General features: G+C 46.8%; 1 protein-coding gene across 1 annotated transcript in view; it reads right to left on the bottom strand.

Moving 5' to 3' along the window:
* MAPK8IP2 (mitogen-activated protein kinase 8 interacting protein 2) overlaps window positions 1-18,980 on the bottom strand; it is a 59,391-nt gene that overhangs the window by 37,613 nt on the left and 2,798 nt on the right. The window lies entirely within an intron of this gene.

Here is an 18,980-nt window from a genome sequence, read left to right as displayed (position 1 = left end):
ACACGGTTCTTTTAAATTATTCAAATGTTTAATGTCTTTCTGGAATGGTTGGATTAGTTCCATTGTTTTTATAACCGTTGATGGCCTTGCATTTTGAATGGTTCGATGGCTCATGTGCCCCACGAGGCGCAACTCAGGGAACTGGGGATGTTTAGCCTAAAGAAGAGATGGTCAAGAGGTGACATGAAAGCCCTGTTTAAATATTTGAAAGGATGTCTCATTGAGGAGGGAGCAAGCTTGTTTTCTGCTGCTCCAGAGAACAGGACCCAATGGAGCAATGGATGCAAGCTGCAGGAAAAGAGATTCCAGATAAACATGAAGAGGAACTCCCTGAAAGTAAAGAGCAATTGGACAGTGGAACACACTCCTCCCTCAATGGAGATTTTGGTGGAGTCTCCTTTTTGGAGGCTGGCTGGCCATCTGTCTCTGGGGATGCTTTGACTGAGAGTTCCTGCGTGGCAGAAGAATGGGGTTGGACTGGATCAGGGCCCTTCTTTGGTCTCTTCTAATTCTATGACTCTATAACTCTATGATTTTATTGTAAGCTGCCCAGAGATCCTATAATATGGAGCAGGGCAGAAATATTTGATTTTTAAAAAAGTGCCCTGCAGACCTGAGCAAAGGCAGCAGAGAGAGGGGCATGCACCCACCTTGTGCTGTCGAAGCCAATGCCTCTTGCCCTGCCCTTTCCAAGGGCTGCCATCATAGCTCCCAGCTGCAAAGGATGTCAAGAGTCTGGCACCATGATATTATTTAATGCAGGGGTACGCAACCTTTTTGACCTGGGGGCTGGGTTGCTGTCCCTCAGAGAACTCAGGGGGCTCAAGCCAAAATAATAATAATAATAATAATTAAATAATTTTTTTAAAAAAAAATTAAATAAATAAATAAAACCAGGGAAAATGTAGGACAAAAATTTAAAATGGAGGACACTTTTTTAATTTAAAAAAAGGAGGACACGCAAAAAAAATCTGCTGATTTTTTAAAAAATGTTAATATAAATGCATGTTTCTGAGGCTTCTATAGACAATTGCCCCCCTTGCCCGCCTCTTGCCCCCACTTGCTCCTCCTTGCCCCCCTTGCCCGTCAGAGGCACCACGCACTTGCGCCAGAGGCCAAAGGCCCCGGTGGCCATCTGCAGCAGGGCCGGGCTGGGGCTGGATCCTAGGCCTCAGTGGGCTGCATGCGGCCTGCGGGCCGTAGGTTGCCGACCCGATTTAATGCCTCTGGGGCTCTGACTTTCACCATGCCAACTTTGATACTGCCTGGGTCGGGGGATGCCTGGAGACCCCTTACCCACTCTCCCTTGGTCCCTTGGCGCAAGGGTTAAATGCTGGCACTGCAGCCACAAGGTTGTGAGTTCGATCCCCGCAGGGCACCAGGTTGAATCAGCCTTCCATCCTTTCATAAGTCGGTTAAATGAGGCCCCAGCTTATTGGGGGCAAGTGAGAGTGCTGCTGAGTTCACTATGATGCAGTATCGAAATGTAAAGGCTATTGCTATTGGCTCAGTTGGCATTCCTTTTAGGATGCCTTGCAGCAGCAGCAGCAGCAGCAGCAGCCAGCCGCATGTCAGTCACCCCATTGCAGTCCTCCATTACAACCCTGAAGCTGACTTATGAAAAGTCACAGCTTTATTGGAAAAAGAGATACATACAACAGGAAAGACTTTTTTGTCAGGAATGGAAGTGTATAGTAACATATGGTTTATATAACCCTCAGAAATCAAACCCACCCCAACAAGCAATAAAGCAAATTAATTGGATAACTAATTCCGGCGCCCATGACAGAAACCCCAAATGAATAAATGAATGAAGGGGATTTCTGACACCGCATGACTGGGAACTGGCACCCTTCCCTTGAAAGTGCTCTGGGTCCCCAACACCCCAATCCAGCCTTGAGAGAGAGAGAAACGGACTGACCATGTAGGCACATGGCCTTAACATCCAACTGTCCCAGTTCGGCAGCGGTCATCCCGGTTATTCCTCCGTCGTCCCACATTTCCAGATTCGTTTAAAATGTCCCACTTTCTCTCTCCTCCCCCCACCTTCTTCCTTTACCCTCAGCTTACTTCCATTCCTGCTAACTGAGTTCAAAGTTGCAAAAGGAGGCTGCATTGGCATTGCAAAGATAATGCAGTTTGATACTGCTTTAATGGCCATGACTCCATGCTACTGAATCCTGGGATTTGTAGTTTGGCGGGGCACCAGAGCTCTCTGACAAAGAAAGCTAACTATCATGCAAAACTGGAAACCGCATCATTCCATACCACTGCGCCATGGCAGTGAAAGTGGTGTCAAACTGCATCGTTTCTGCAGTGTAAATGCAGCCATAGTTCACACACTCCATCAGCTCAGGAGTAGAGGGAGGAGAGAAGGGTGCGAATCTTGCCCTTTCCCAGTAGGTTCAGGCAAAAGGCAAACAGCTGCTGTGCAATAGCTTTTGCTGCCTTGATGCTGCTTGGCTGCCCCTGTCTTGGTTTCCATCTGCAAAATGAGCATCAAATGCCGGGAACCCATTTGCATCTCATTCACTTTGGCTTCTTAGCAGAATGTTTAAGTAAGGAAGGTGGGAGGGAAAGGAGGGAGGCAAGGCAAATGGTGTCCAAAATGCAGGATCAGGGCCATTGCTGACACGAGGGGAAGGCAGCCCTTGGCTCAAGGCGTTCCAATATTAAACCTTAAAAGGACCTCCTCCTGCCCTTCAGAGGCCTGACTGGCATCTACTTTGCTGCCACCAATGAAAGCTACCTTTTCCCCTCCCGAAACCCTTTGAGCCCTCCCTGGTTTTACACCGATCCACACATGCGCCTGGCTTTGAATTTCTTTATAGTATTTTAACAGGTTCTAATCTGTCGTCTTTGAAAGTGCTAAATTGTTTTAATCTGTTTTTAGCCTTTTAAAATCATTTTCAGTGGTTTGCATTGCTTTAAACTCATTGGCGCTGGCTTTATGGTATCCCAGCCTGAGATCTTTAGACAGAGGGAAGGGTGCAAATGTTTAAATAAGCAAATAGAATTGCAAAAAGGGATCCCAACCAGCTTTGTTTCATGAATATCACAGAATGGTGGAATCAGCCAGAAGCTGTTCAAGACTTGGTTTTTTCCCCTTTCTGAACCTCAGCGTTTTCCTTCCCCACTTTTCTCTCTATATTAAATCGCAACAAAATGCAACGCCACAAACATCACTGGAAGTGAGGAGGATGCAGCCCACCCCCCCATGACATTGGCCTGAGAAAAGAGAAGAGGGCCTCCTGCCCTTTTCTTTTGCAGTCAGCCTTGGTTACCTGGTCATCCCAGGAGGAGAGCAATCAGTCTGATATTGGGCCGGGGGCCTATTCCCTCTCCTTTTGGGGGACACTGGAAGCCACACGAGAGCTGCAGGAGTATTGCACTCTCCATCTGCTCCCAGCACTAGGATCCCATGGGGCTGCCTTCCCTCCCTGCAACCAAGACACATGCTTGAAGTGAGGGTTGATGCACAGCTTTCATGGGAAATTTTGACCACTCAATTTTCCCCTATTGCAATTTTTTGGACTTTTGGAATACCTGTATAGATCTCAGAATAATAGCGTTAGAAGAGACCCCAAGAAGGGCCCTGATCCAGTCCAACCCCATTCTTGTGCCATGCAGCAACTCACAATCGAAGCATGCCCTGAGACAGATGGCCATCTGGCCTCTGCTTAAAGACCTCCAAGGAGGGAGACTCCACCACAATCTCCAAGGAAGGAGTGTGTTCCTCTGTCAAACAGCCCTTACTCTCAGGAAGTTCCTCCTAATAATGAGTTGGAATCTCTTTTCCTGGAGCTTGCCTCCATTGCTCCATTGGGTCCTAGTCTCTGGAGCAGCAGAAAACAAGCTTGCTCCCTCCTCAACGTGACACTCTTTCAAATAGCTAAACAGGGCTATCATCATATCAACTCTTAACCATCTCTTTTCCAGGCTAAACATCCCCAGCTCCTAAGTCTCTCCTCATAGGGCTTCATGGTTTCCAGACCCTTCTTCCCTTTCACCATTTTGGTTGCCCTCCTCTGGACTCCAGTTTGTCAACATCCTTTTTGAATTTGAATTACCCAGAATTGGACATAGTATTATTCCAGGTGAGGCTTGACCAGAGCAGAACAGAGTGGCACATTTACTTCCCTTGATCTATATGTCTATTGATGCAGCCTAGAATCACATTGGCCTTTTTAGCTGCTGCATCACACTGTTGACTTGTGGTCTACTAGCACTTCTAGATCCCTTTCGCACATAGTCTCCTGTCTGTCTGGCCTTCATGTCGTCTGTTGACTTACGGCACCCCCATTTTCCATAGGGTTTTCATAGGCAAGGAATCATCAGAGGTGGCTTTGCCAGTTTCTTCCTTTGAAATATAGTCTACATCACCTAGTATTCCTTGCCAGTTACCCACCCAAGTATCAACCAGGTCTGGCTCTGCTTAGCTCCCAAGATCAGAAAGGATCTGATGCCTGTTGAGGGTATTTTGGCACATAGATGCGAGCCAGTGCGGTATAGTGGTTCGAGCATCGGACTATGACTCTGGAAACAGGGTTTGATTCCAAGTGGATGGCCTGGGTGAGTCCCAATCTCTCAGCCTCGGAGGATGGCCAAACTCCTTGGAAGAAGTCTTGCCAAGAAAAGCCAAGGAGAGATTGCCCCGGAACATCCAGACGACTTGAAGGCACCCAAGGACAGCTGTTGGGAGAAGCTGCCCCCATCTTGATCCCCCTCCAAAGCCACATTGGCTTCTTGCAAAGCTTTAGGTGGGCTCAGCCCCCATCTCACACCCTGCATGCACCAGCAATGGAAGCGTTAAGGGACCTGATGAGAAGACTGTTGTTATGGAAACCGGCCTCCGAAAGCACAAAATCCCAGGCTAATCCGTACATTCAAATTATGTTCCCATGATGGAAAGGCAAGGGCTGCAAGAGAAAAGAGCCCCCACTCGCCCACCCACCCACCCAGCCAGCCACCATCCCTTTCCTTCCTCTCCTCCATGGCCTTTGGAGACTGGCAAGAGACTTGACCCTGGCCTGAGTCCCTTTAATGCAGCGGTTCTCAACCCATGGGTAGCGACCCCTTTGGGGGTCAAATAACCCTTTCACAGGGGTCACCCAAGACCATCGGAAAACACCTATTTCCAATGGTCTTAGGAACTGAGACACCGGGTTGGAGTCACCACAAGGTGAGGAAATGTATTAAAGGGTCGTGGCATTAGGAAAGTTGAGAACCACTGCTTTAATGCAACCTCAAATGCCAGTTATGGCACCAAGACTGGGACTCTTCCTCAAGGGCAGCTCCATTGTGGAGTCGGGGGAGGCGGGTGGGTTTGGGGGCACAATGGCACCTGCCTTGCTAGAAGAAGGACCCAGGCCCCATCCCAGAGAGCGGATCTGCATAGGAGGACTCAGCTGGCATGCCTGGGACCATAGAGTTGGAAGGGACCCCAAAGGCCACTCAGTGCAACCTCATTCTGCCATGCAGGAATGCCATGGAGACTGATGCTCATCCAAACAACTTCCCTGCAATGGGGGATCTGACCAACGGTCAACGTGGCTGGACCCTGCATGCTCTCGCTTTTGCAAAAAAGGGACTTACATACGAAAGGTTGTGGGAACTAACATCCACCATGCAATTTTCAACAGGAGGAAGCTCTTCAGTGGCCTCCTTCCCACTTACACAGAAATCGGTTTCCAATCCAAATCGATAAAGCGATTCTAAATTGGATTGTGGTTCCCACTACATTTGGTCCAATTGCATTTTCTGGCATGGAATCGAATCAAAACAACCCACTTGTGGTTCCCATGCACAAATGAATCAGTTCTATTTAAACTGGTTCCTGAAGCAGATAACCCACTTGTGGTTCACATTGGGAAATGGATTGGTTTAAATAGAATCGGTTCCTGCACAGGACATCCATTTCTTCCACTTTACTGCATGTCATAATAAACCAATTCCGATCCGCATCTCGTTCCCATTTGCGCTGAAGTGATTCATTTTAAACCGAATTCTGAAACCGAATCTGATCCATTTCTGGTTCCCACTTGGTTCCCCCCTTCTGCAAAAAAGGAGCTGGGAAAAAACAGCATCTTTTTGACGTGGGTTAAATGGGTCTAGAATATGGCCCCCTTTCGGAATCGCTCCAGTGGGAACCGTGCTCTTTTAAACCGATTCGTACCGAGTCACAATCTGGTTTAAAAGTAGTGGGAATGAGACCAGTGTTTTAGATGCACCAAGCGTGGGTTTCTTATAGGCAGAAACTTCACGGAAGTGTGTTTTTTGGACAGAGGGGCTGGAAGCCAGTTTGTGGGACTGGGCCATCAGGCATTAACCAGTAAGTTCCTAGGTCCGTTTTTGGTAATCATGTTTTTAAGGATTCTGTTCCAGAAGAAAGGCAGGGAATCAACTAATTAGCACATTTCCAAGGTGAACGGTGTCCAGAGGAAGGTGCATCTGCATGGCAGAAATAATGCTGTATGACAGCACTCTAGGTGCCTCCTATGGAATCCTGGGATTTGTAGTTTTACAAGGTCTTTAACCTTCTCCACCAAAGAGAATCCCAGGATTCCGTAGGATGGAGTCATGGCAGCTGAAGTCCTGCCAAACTGCATTGTTTCTATGTTGATGACAACACTGCGGCTGTCGTGCTTTGGCCACATCCTGAGAAGGCATGAATGAATCACTGGAAAAGACAGTAATGCCGGGAAAGGTGGAGGATAGTATTAAAAGAGGGAGACGTCATGCTGGATGGTTAGACTCCATTAGGGAGGCCATGGGACTGGCCTATGGGACTTAAATAGGGCAATGGGGGACAGGGGTTTTTAGAGATGTCTTACCCTCAGGGTTGCCATGTTGGGGCTGACTTGAGGGCATCTAACAACTAACAACTAACTAACAACAATCCTCTTCTCCCCACCAAAATCTACCCCAAGATCAAATCTACCAGTTTCACATTTGGGAGAGGAGAGGCAGGTATAGCTATCCATTCATGTATTCATTAAATCTATGGATTACTTCCCACCACAAAAGCCATCTCCATGTGTCTCATAAGAAAGGATAATAATAATAATAATAATAATAATAATAATAATAATAATAATTTGTTTATTTATATACGCCTGTCCAAAAGATCATCGCGGTGAACAGCAAGTAAGCTAATTAGCAAGTCAGCTAATTTGCCCCCAACAGTCTGGGTACTCATTTTAGCTCCCTCCTCGGAAGGATGCAAGCCTGAGTCGAGCTTGGGCCCTTTTGCTGGTCTTGAACTCGCAACCTTGTGGTTTCGAGTGAATGGCTGCAGTACAGGCATTGAACCACTGCACCACCAGGGCTCCATGAAGGATACCCACGAAGGATCAATCATCAGTCTTGGAAATGGGAGTCAATCAAAACAAAGCCTGAGCAAAGCCAAATACCAAATAGGGTGGACCCACTGAAGCGCATACTGGCCCAAGGACTGGGTACCACCTGCAGGCACCTCCTCTGCGCCTCGCCATTTTGGGCGATAACACTGTGGGAGGGTGTGGTTGCGCATTGGTTGTGCCCAATGGGCACGGAAGCTGGCTTCATTGTGACACCCAATTAAAACATGCCCCTTTACTAAAGCCTTTGGAATCGAATGCTTTTAATCAATTTCTTAATGTACACAGTTAAGGGCTGTTTGAATGTCTGTTAAATGCTGATAAAGTATAATATGTTTTTAAACTGAAATATTAAATACCAGATTTGTGCCATCATATTTCCCAGTTATCTATGTACGGTTGTGAAAGCTGGACAGGTAGGAAAGCAGATAGGAAAAGAATACAGTGCCCTCTCCACATTCGCTGGGTTTAGGGGTGAAGAACCTCCGCAAATGTGTAAAAACCACAAATAAAAAACCACTCCTCTTTTACCCTAAAAGAGCACCTCTCTGGGAATCTCCAGGTCCTCCAGTGCAACTCTATGGTCAACATCTCCCAGAAGTTGATCACAGAATCCTGCTAGTGGACCCACAAGTGTCTACAGAGGTGTTTTCTCTTGGAACATCTGGCTCTCCAACAGAACTCTATGGTCAACGTCTGGCAGAGTTGCTATAAAGAACATGTCAATCAAAACCACAAATCATCAAATACGCAAAAGTCAAAGCCACAGATGGGGAGGGCCAAGTGTAAGTTCACTTGAAATGTGGTGCTGGAAGAGAGCCCTACAGATATCAAGGATGGCTGAAAAGACAAATAAACGGATCCAAGAGTAAATCAGGCCTCAACTCTCCCTAGAAGCCAAAATGACTAAACTGAGGCTGTAGTACTTTGGACATATCATGAGAAGACATGACTCCCTAGAAAAGGCAATAAAGCTTGCTAAGATTCAAGGCCGGAGGACAAGAGGACGACTATGTTACAGGCAAACAATGTCCATCAAGGAACCCATAACTATTGCCCTATTTGCAGGACCTGAGAAAGGCAACGGATGACCTTTGAGGTCCCTCATTCATAGGGTTGCCATAAATCAAAGTCACCTTGATGGCAAATAAGCACAACACATGCTTTTCAACACTTTCAATTCTGAGGCGTGTTCCGGACGGGCCCTACGGGGTGCCGTCGTTATGCGCGAGGGGCGGCGCTTCCTGACGCACCTTGCCCCTCGTGTGTAACGACTACGTCAAAATGGCGGTGGCACATACAGATGGGTGCCGCCATTTTGATGTCGCGCACGCACAGCATCCAGACATTGCGCACCAGAAGTGGCGCGCAAGTGCGTGCCTTGCGCCTTGCGGCGCCTCTTCCAGGGCACAGGAAGAAGCGCCATTTTGGCGCTTCTTTGATGCTGTGCCCGGGAACTGTGCGGTTTGGCTGCTGTGGTTCCCGGACGCAGCAACCGGCAGCGGCGTGAGACCGCCCGTTTTGGGCGGTCTGTAACGCGCCTAAGTTATGTGAACTGGTTTTATTGTGACCCTTGGATGGAAGGCATGAGAGAAATGTTTTGATAAAGAAAAGAACAGTTGGATGGTGACTCAACCTGACGGAGAGGGAGTTGTATAAATCCCAGTGATTCAATGGGTTTGCTCTAATGGGGACGACCAACACGTTTCAGGTCATAATATAAAACTCCTGAAATACAGGGTCCTTGTTCTCCGCTGGGGTTTGGTTCCAGGATCCCTCCATGGATAACAAGATCCGTGGATGCTTAAATATAATAGCATAGCAAAATGATGCCCCTGATATAAAATGGAAAATCTAGTTTTGCTATTTGGAATGAATACTTTTTAAAAAACATTTTCAAGCCATGGATGCTTGAATCCGCGGATAACAAAATCTGTGGCTAAGGAGGGCCAACCGTAAAACATATCCAGGGCAGTAGCCATGCTTTTCATGCGGCAAAGTACAGTAACACCCAAAATCTACAGAACAGAGATACCTGTAATAAAAGTGTTTGTATAGCATAGCGGTTTCAGTGTTGGCATATGACTCTGGAAAGCACAATTTGATTACTAGCTGATCCATGAAAACTCACTGATCGTGGGCAAGAAGTCACACTCTCTCAGGGAAGGCAATGGCAAATCTCCCCTGAACAAATCTTGCCAAGAAACCCCCTTGATGGGTTTGCCTTAGAGTCGCCATAAGTCGGAAATGACTTGAACAACAGCATGCCACAACAATAGACAAATCAAAGAAGAAATGCCACACAGCCAAAGCTGGAAACCTCATAGACACACACACAGAGAGAGAGAGAGAGAGAGAGAGAGAAAACAACAACACCCACAAGAGCTGGGTCATAACTCATGTTCAAATGCTAGGGATAGAAAGGGATCTTATCTTTCCACCAAACAGCATGGCCTTGGCCACCTTCCCTTTGGGTTTTCCATAGAAAACACACGTTCCCAAGCTGCGCACCCAGAACGGCTCTTTCCCAGCAATGCTCATCCTTGCTGTTCTGCCCAAAGGCAAACCATGCATCCAATTCTGCAGAGGTCATCAACAGAGGAAAGTCTGTCCGGCGGGACAGTGGTCAAAAATCCCATCCAGATTCTTCCGCTGGTTCATCAGGGCTTTGTAGTGAACTGGCCCCATCTATAAACCTTGCAGCCTTTCACAGCCACTTGCAAAACATGAAAGCATGAACCTGCAGCGCGCAACAGCCACCACTGGGGTTTAATTTCAGCTGGAGACGCAGTCCTTGAATCTGTTTTTTGGTGCCAGGGTCAGTGCTGGCAGAGATGACCCAGTTACGAAGGAGAATGCGACTGAGCATGCGCCATGCGAGTGCCATGGAAGAATCGCCCCCTGCCATGTATCTATGGCAAAGGGAGCACAGAGACGGGTGCCACTTGGGAGCCTGGCATCTCTCTCCTTCGCTTGCAGAACCAAGCACTCAGCTCAGCCAAAACAGGAGGAATACCTTGGCTCTTCACTTCTTCCCCGGTTTTTGCTTCCATCCTTTCTGCAGCCCAAAAGGCAAAGGACAGAGGCAGAAGACCAGTCACAGACTCATAGAATCACAGAGTTGGAAAAGATCCCCAAAAGGGCCCCGATCCAGTCCAACCCTCTTCTTCTGCCAGGCTTAAAGACCTCCAAGGAGGGAGATTCCACCACTCTTTGCGGGAGTTGGTTCCACTGTCAAACAGCCCTTACTGCCAGTACTCCTGATGCTGAGGCAGAATCTCTTTTCCTGGAGCTTGCATCCATTGCTCCTTTGGGTCCTATTCTCTGGAGCAGCAGAAAACAAGCTTGCTCTCTCCTCAATGTAACCTCCCTTCTAATACTTAAAGAGGGCTGTCATATCACCTCTTAACCGTCTCTTCTCCAGGCTAAACATCCCCAGCTCCTTAAGTCTTTCCTCATAAGGCATGGTTTCCAAACCTTCTACCACTTTGGTAGCCTACAGTTCCAGCTTCTCAACATCCTTTTTAAATTGTGGTGCCCAGAACTGGACACAGGATTATTCCAGGTGAGGCCTGACCAGAGCAGAATAGAGGGGCAGTGTTACATTCCTTGATCTAAACACTATACTTCTATTGATGCAGCCTAGAATCGCATTGGCCTTTTTAGCTGCCACACCACACTGTTGGCTCATGCTCAACTTGTGGTCTACTTGAACTCCTAGAACCCTTTCACATGTAGAAGTCTCTCATTCAGCCAGGTGTCCCCCATGACCCTATAGCTATGCATTTCATTTTTCCTACCTAAGTGCAGTAGGTAGAACAAAATAACAAGATTTCTCCACTTCACAGAATTGGGAGGGACCTCCAAGGGCTATCTAGACCAACCCCTTTCTGCCACGCATGAACCCACAACCAAGAGATGGGAGTTTATCAGACAAGGGAAATGGGAAGTATAATCCAATGGCATCTGAACGCAATCATGGGGTTTCACGTTATTGCGTGATAAGACTGCCACACGCAATTTCGGCCAATGGGAAGTCAATCCAAACGCAATCATGGGGTTTCATGTTATTGCGTGAGAGTTGATCACATGCAATTTCGGGCAATGGCAAGATATTTTGGGGCAATGGGAAGTCAGTTTGAATGCAATTTGAATTCAGGTAAATTAGCTCAACTAGCGAATTCAGGTGAATGTGTTCTGGCCCCCCTTTCTTTCCATTCGAAATTAAGAGATGAACTCCATGGAGGCCCATCCAACCTCCTTTGAGAGGCCTCCAAAGATGGAGCCTGCCTCCCGCCGTCCGTTCCATTGCTGGGCAGCTCTTACTGTCAGGAAGTCCTCCCTAATGTTTTATACTATAAATTGCATTAGCTGCATTTTTCTTCATTATTGTTTTATGCTGTAAGTTATTTGAGCAATCCTATGTAATTTCCTGAAAACCTCTGGACAATATATTGTTTCAGCTGTATTTTGCTCCAGTCTGTACTGTAAGATGCCAGTCCTTTAAACAGGGATTGCTGAAACAACTTATAGTATAGAACAAGAATGAAGGGAAATCCAGCGGATACAATGGGAACGTGGTCCGTCAGGTAAGGAATTAATGACAATTGCTTCCTTCCCACGATGGCACGACTTGGGCAGAGAGACGGGAGAGGGTTTGGGAGCTGTTTTGTTGTTGTCAAGCAACTTTTGTGAGCTGCCTTGGGTCCAGTTTGGGAGAAAGACAGCAGAGAAGTAAAGAATAAGATAAAACAATCCGTTCGTTGCCTTTGGCAGCTGCCTTAAGAAGCTCCAAGGCTCTTTGGAGAAGGTTAGCTTTCTGGAGGGTGAACTAATTTGGTCCCAGGGAAAACGTAAGCGTTCTCCCAGAAGAGGATGCCAGAAATCCTGGGATCTGGGTTGGGCACAATATTTGAAAATGAAAGGTTCTGCAAAGAGGAAACATTCTTCTTTTGTGGGGGATCTGAGTCTGTGATTGATCCCAAAATCCTTTGAACCTCATTTCGGTTCCTCTTTCTCCCCTACATGGATTGGACCAAGCTGTCCTTTGTGCTTTCTCTTCCCTTGGGTTTTGTTGTGTATGCCAAGGATGGCATTATGAAGCCTTCCAGATGTTGCTGGACTGCAATTCCCAGCATTCTGGAGTATATGTTATATTGCTTGCAGACTGGGACTTAAGGGGGGGGGGGGTGTTCTCCATGCAAAGCATGCATTTGACTCATGCGCTAACATTAGTGTTGCTCTGCTGCAGATCTCTGCATATTTTAGGAAATGAAAAAGGGGACTCCTTCTTCCTCTGCTGCCTTTCCTGCTTTGGGTTGGTGTTGTTTTTCTCTTCTCGCTCAGGTGCCCAGGGAACTAACTGCCTTCCGCCTTCAGGGAGGAAAAACAAGGTGTAAAGGCTGTGTAAAAACAAAAGAGAAACACAAACGAACCAGGAAAGGAAAACAGGCCCAGTGCATGCTGAGATAGATGGGCATATCGGATAGCCAGATCGGTGGCCATGTCAGCCATAATAAGGCTAAGAAAGGAAAGGAAAAAGACAGGGGAAAGCAAGGGGACCCTCCGCGACAACGGAGAAGAGCTGCAGAGGCAAAGCTCTAGGAAGGAGGCAGGTGCAGGCCTCCTCTGGGACCAGTTTCTGTCTGCAAAAGGCTCCCTCCGTTAAACATCACCACCAGCAGCAAATGCAGCCGTCCTTCTGTGATCTTGCCTGCAACACAAAGGCTGCGTCCACACTGGAGAAACAACCCATTTTGGCACCGCTTTAATTGCCTTGGCTCAAGGCTATGGAATTCTGGGAGCTGGAGTTTGCTGTGGGCACAGAGCGGAGCGGAGCAGATGGTCATTTAAATCAAAGGTTTTGCAAAAGTGCTCCTGGTTGCTTCACAGGACTACAGTTCCCAGGCTGCTTTGCTGAAAGCCCTAAAACAAGCTGAAAATGATTCTTTCAGTGAGTAGCCTACACTACCACCCATCCAAAACAAGGAGAAGCAGGATACAAATTATTATTATTATTATTATTATTATTATTATTATTATTATTATTATTACACAAACTCTTCAAGGAACTGGTGTGGTTTTCCTCATGCAGCATCCAAAGACACAGCCTGAAAGGTCAGCAATCCACGCTCTACAATTGTCGCACAATCCAAGGAGGCCACAAAGTTGATGCAAGGACTGTTCCTTTGTTCCCGCCTGGAGCCATACAAGAGGGTTGTATGGAGGAGAAGACCAACATGCATTGGGGGTTTTGGGGTGTCAACCCCTCAGGGGTACCTTAGAGGTGGCATTGAGGCTTGGTCTGCATCATGACCCTCAGGGACCACAGACTCATAGAGTTGGAGGAGACCACAAAGACCACCTAGCCTTTATCTGCCATGTGGCTCAACGCTCTGGGATTGTGGGGTTTGTTGTTTAGTGGGGCGTTTAGCCTCCTCTGTCAGAGAGCTCTGCTGCCACAACAAACTACAAATCCCAGGATTCCATAGGAAGGAGCCATGACAGTTTAAGCAATGTCAAACTCTGTAGAGTGGCAGCAACATGAAGGAGATTGGAGGTTTATCCTGTGAATATCCTGGAAAAATCATGCAATTACACAAAACGATTTCACGCAATGTCGTACAAAAGTGGTCACAAAGAAGCATTAATGCGCTTCTTTCTACTTTTAGGATTTCAGTGACAATGCATTTCTGAAATCCATTTGTTTATTCACACAATTATTCACCATTTCCGCTTTGTTTGCAGGATGCTTTAAATGCGCTTTAATCTCTCTTTAATGCCGAAATTAGCCCCGGTGTGATAAACTCTACACTACACTATGCTGGCTGTCGGCTTTGTGGCAACCTTCTTCTAGGGTTTTCTTAGCAAGATTCCTTCGGAGGAAGCTTACCATCGCCTTCCTCCAAGGCTGAGAAAAGGTGACTTGCCCTCATTCATTTCCAAGGAAGGACTTTGCTGCCAAGGATGATTTTCAGCGCCATCCATCCTCCCAGATCATACCTTGCAGCTAAAGAAACAGGGTTGCTTTGAGATGTAACACACGCACACACACACACACACACACTCTTCCATCTCTGTGCCTTTCCTTGTTATCCATTTGCTAGCAATAGAAGCACAACCTGCCCTCTCTGTGACTCCATTGGACTTCAGGGCATCCTTTCACCCTAAACTGAGCAGGGCCTTAGAGGAGGAAAGATGACTGATTGCCCTACAATTCCTAGGAGGGGAAACGGTGGATGAGGAACGCTTGGAGCCCTAGTCCAGAAAGAGATATTCCTGTCCCATCTCTCCTTGAGAAAGGAAGAGAAACAGAAGTCCCATCCATCTCTGATCCTACAGCCTCCGCTACAGACATTAATATATGGGGGAAAACCATGCTTTAACTGGACCATATGCAAAAAACTTTATTGCACACATCACTGGGTGCAACAAACACAGCATCAAAAGCAACACAGTGTTATATATAAGCATAGGTAATTTTTTTTCAGTATAAAGCACTCAAGGAAAATCAATCTGCATCTGGCCCTCCAGATCCACAGCGTCCACCTTGAAAATATTCCCCCTCCCTGCAAAAAAAGAAATCCCAAAAGCAAGCCTTCATTTTGCCATTTTATATTTTGGGACCCATGTAGGGTCCTGGAATCAAACCTCTGCCAGATACCAAGGGCCCACTGTAACAACAACAACAACAACAACTCATTGTCTGCAATGGGACTTGAGCACCCATGGATTTTGGTAACCTCATGGGATCCTGTAAAGTGCTGTGCAAAACTTATGTGCAAAACTTATGGTGCTGTATAAATAAACACTAATAATAATAACAATAACAACAATAATAACCAAATTGGAGCAGATACTAAGGGCCCACTGTAGTAGTAGCAGCAGTAATAGTAGTAATATCTCATTGTCTGTAATGGGATGAGCACCCATGGATTTTGGTAACCACATGAGGTCCTGTAAAATGTCGTGTAAAACTTATGGCGCTATATAAATAAACGCTAATAATAATAATAATAATAATAATAATAACCAAACTGCAGCAGATACTAAGGGCCCACTGTAGTAGTAGCAGCAGCAGTAGTAGTAGTAATAATGATAGTAATAGTAATACTACTACTAATAATAATAATATTCCATGGTACTGGAACCAAACATAAGCAGATATCAATGGCCCACTGTAGTAGTAGCAGTAACAACAACAACAAAAACAACATCCCACGGTCCTGGAACCAAATCTCAGCAGATACCAACAACCCATGGTAGTAAGTAGTAATAGTAGTAGTAGTAGCAACAATAGTAACATCCCATGGTCCTGGAACCAACCCTCAGTGGGTCCCAAGGGCCCTCTGCATCTATGAGAAGGCAGTCTCCCTTTCCTTAGCACATAATGACACTGTACAATTTTCTTCCATGGGAACGACCACCAACGCAAACAGCTTTAAAAGAAGGCCAACCAAACTGATGGAGAATACAGCGACAAAGGACTGCTAGCCAGCCATGGGCCCCCTCCAGCATCAATGCCTTTGGAAGGCCAGCCACTGGGCGCATGAGATGGAGGAGGCCATGGCCACAATGCCTCACTGGTGGGCTTCCCAACAAGGCACATGGCAGGCTTGGAAAGCCTCTGTCCCTATCCTTCTGCTTCACCACTATCCCAAGTTCAGCTGCGCAGCTCCCTTTTGCGCCTTGGCTCTTGGGAAACGACTGAATGAGTGTGGTCCAGGTTTCACAGCATCATGGAACCACGGAAGAGACCACAAGGGCTTAGACACTAGGCTTTAAGCCAGTGATGCCCAAACTCTGGTCCGCCAGCTGTTTTTGACTTCAGCTCCCAGAAGCCTCAGCCAGCTTGTTCAATGGTCTGGGATTCTGGGAGATGAAGTCCAAAACACCTGTAAGACAAGAGTTTGGGCATCATTGGTCTAAGCCCTTGTGGTGTCTTTCGACACTAGGCTGGCCTCCATGCCGCCCTCCAAATGTTATTGTACCTAAATGTCCAGCATCCCCCACCCTTGGCAATATGCTGCCCAGGGATGATGAGAGTTGTAGTCCCACAGCATCCAAGGGGCTGCCTGATTCCCATCCTGCACTCTGTCCTGACAACCACCTGCTTTCTGAGATCAGGAAGGGCTTTTCTTCCACCAGGAAATGAACTCTGGAGGGATTTGCTACCTGAGATCCATGAACGAGACCACCGAGACCCATGGGCTCCCCCACAAAACGTTCACTCTCACTTGCTGGCCCCACTGCTGCGACTGGGGCGTGTCCAAAGGAGGCCTGGAAACCCCCAAACCCTATGAGCAACGCCTGAGGGAACTGCTGGGGCTGTTTAGCCTGGAGAAGGGAAGGTTAAGAGGCGAAATGAGAGCCCTGTTTAACTATTTGGAGGGAGATCATATTGAGGATGGAGCAAGCTTGTTTTCAGATGCTCCAGAGACTAGGACCCAATGGAGCAATGGATGCAAGCTCCAGGAAAAGAGATTCCAGCTCAACATTCGGAGGAACGTTTTAAGTCTGGAAACTATGGCCTGTTAACAGACTGCCAAAATAAAGCTGCTTCAGGTCTCTTTGGAGGTATGCTGTTTAAATGATGCATGCATCCTAAGAATCCAGAAGCTGCACCAAAAGCTGCACTCCAGTGCTTAGGAATGGAGTGTGGCTTTGGCGCAACCTCTGGACTCTTAGGACCCATGCATCATTTAAATAGCATACCTCCAAAGAGACCCGAAGCAGCTTTATTTTGGCAGTCTGTAACAGGCCTCAGTAAGCCTGAAGGCAGGGAACCGTCTAGTTAAAAATAATAATTGTCAGCTGCTCTGAGAGCCTTTAGGGCTGAAGGGCGGGCTATACATGCCGTAAATAAATAAATAAACAAACAAATACAAACAATTTGCCCTCCGCGTGATAAACTGATTCTATGATTTGCCTCCTTTTCTACAGGCAAACACTGGCCAGAGTACTTGGAATGGGCCCCAAAGGCAAAAAGAGAAACCAGGCCAAGGATCACTTAAAAGCAGAAAATGATGGATGCTGGCCGTGGAAACCTTTGACTTCACAACTTAAAAAACTCCCTAAACAACAGCAAACATATACATATTTGAGGAGACATAAGATAGTGAATGATAAGAAGTGGTCAATACTTATTCTTCTACTTGGTTTTACTTCACTGGACATCGCAAAGGAAGGAGAGAGCCAACTCTATTGCATCCAAAATAAATGATGAAACTATTAGGGGAGTTGGGTTTGGGGCTATCGGGTGGAAGGGCTGCGGATTCAGGGATGGATCTACACAAGTATATATTTTGTTCTGTAAAACACACTGATATTGTATTTGTAAATAGATAATTTTAAAAACACAACAACTCCCTCCCGGATTGAAGGCACCCAGTCCTCCTTAAGGGAAGCTTAAGTTGAAAAAGCAACAAGACCTGAATTGTTCAATGGAGTTAAGAGAGAAGACAGGAAGAAAATCCAATCCTTGGAGATTATATGGGGCTGCAGACAAGGGCTGAGGATCCCATGGACAGCAGCCAAAAGGACAAACCAATGGACCCTAGATGAGATCAAGCCAATACCCTCATCCCTCCATGTTGGAGGCTTTGACTTTTGCCATTTGGATCATTCAGCGATTTTATTAATATGTTCTCTCTAGGAATATCTAGGTCCTCTCCAGTGAAACTCTATGGTCAACTTTAACTAAAAGTTGCATTGAAAGATCTAGAGATTCCTAGAGAGGATACTCTCCTAGGCCTTTGTAGCTCCTCCAGCGCAGTTCTATGGTCAGTGTCTGTCGGACATTGACCATAGAGTTTCCCTGGAGGACTTAGAGAGAAGACTCTACTAGGCCTTTGTAGCTCCTCCAGTGCGGTTCTATGGTCAGTGTCTGTCGGACGTAGACCACAGAGTTGCCCTGGAGGACCTAGAGATTCCTAGAGAGACCACTCCACTAGGCCTTTGTAGCTCCTCCAGTGCGGTTCTATGGTCAGTGTCTGCACACTAGATGGATGAACTCTATGATGGAGGTCACTATGGATTTTATGGGGTCGCAGTGGAGGACAGGGATCTTGGAGATGTCTCATCTATAGGGTCTCCATCAGCCAAGATTGACTCTAAAGCAGTTAACAACAGCTAACAACAAAAACTGCTGTGACAAGAAAGTCACCATCAAGTCTCTCTCATTTCAAGGCAGATGGATAGGAATACAAAGCCAATGGGAGAGTGGAAAAAGACCCGAGGGAGGGATCCCACTGTGGGTCTCCAGGCAATCCAATGGAAGGCCTGCCAACTGCGCTGGCCTTTGGCTGCCAACCCTCCTCCTTCCCTGGCATTGAATCCCTGCCAAGGGCCAGTCCCCAGAGGCCTTGGCTGTCCGTCATCAGCAAAATCTCAGAAGAAAAGAGCTCACTCCACCAGCGCCTTTCGCACTCCAGACGCAACACGCACACACACAAACACATGCCCAGCCCTGCCAATAACCTCTTTGCTTCCCACCCTTATTATTAGGATTACTATTCTTTACCTTGATTTATCTGCTATTCAATGTCCCCATTGTACCAGATGAAGTCCAACCGGGTCACCTCTGCCCCACACCAGCCTCTCAGCATATTCTTGCATTTTCCC

Source organism: Sceloporus undulatus, chromosome 5, assembly GCF_019175285.1.
Source record: "Sceloporus undulatus isolate JIND9_A2432 ecotype Alabama chromosome 5, SceUnd_v1.1, whole genome shotgun sequence".
NCBI classification, from domain to species: domain Eukaryota; kingdom Metazoa; phylum Chordata; class Lepidosauria; order Squamata; family Phrynosomatidae; genus Sceloporus; species Sceloporus undulatus.
The sequence above is the reverse complement of the archived record's forward strand: the minus strand, read 5'-3'. Positions and strand labels throughout refer to the sequence as shown.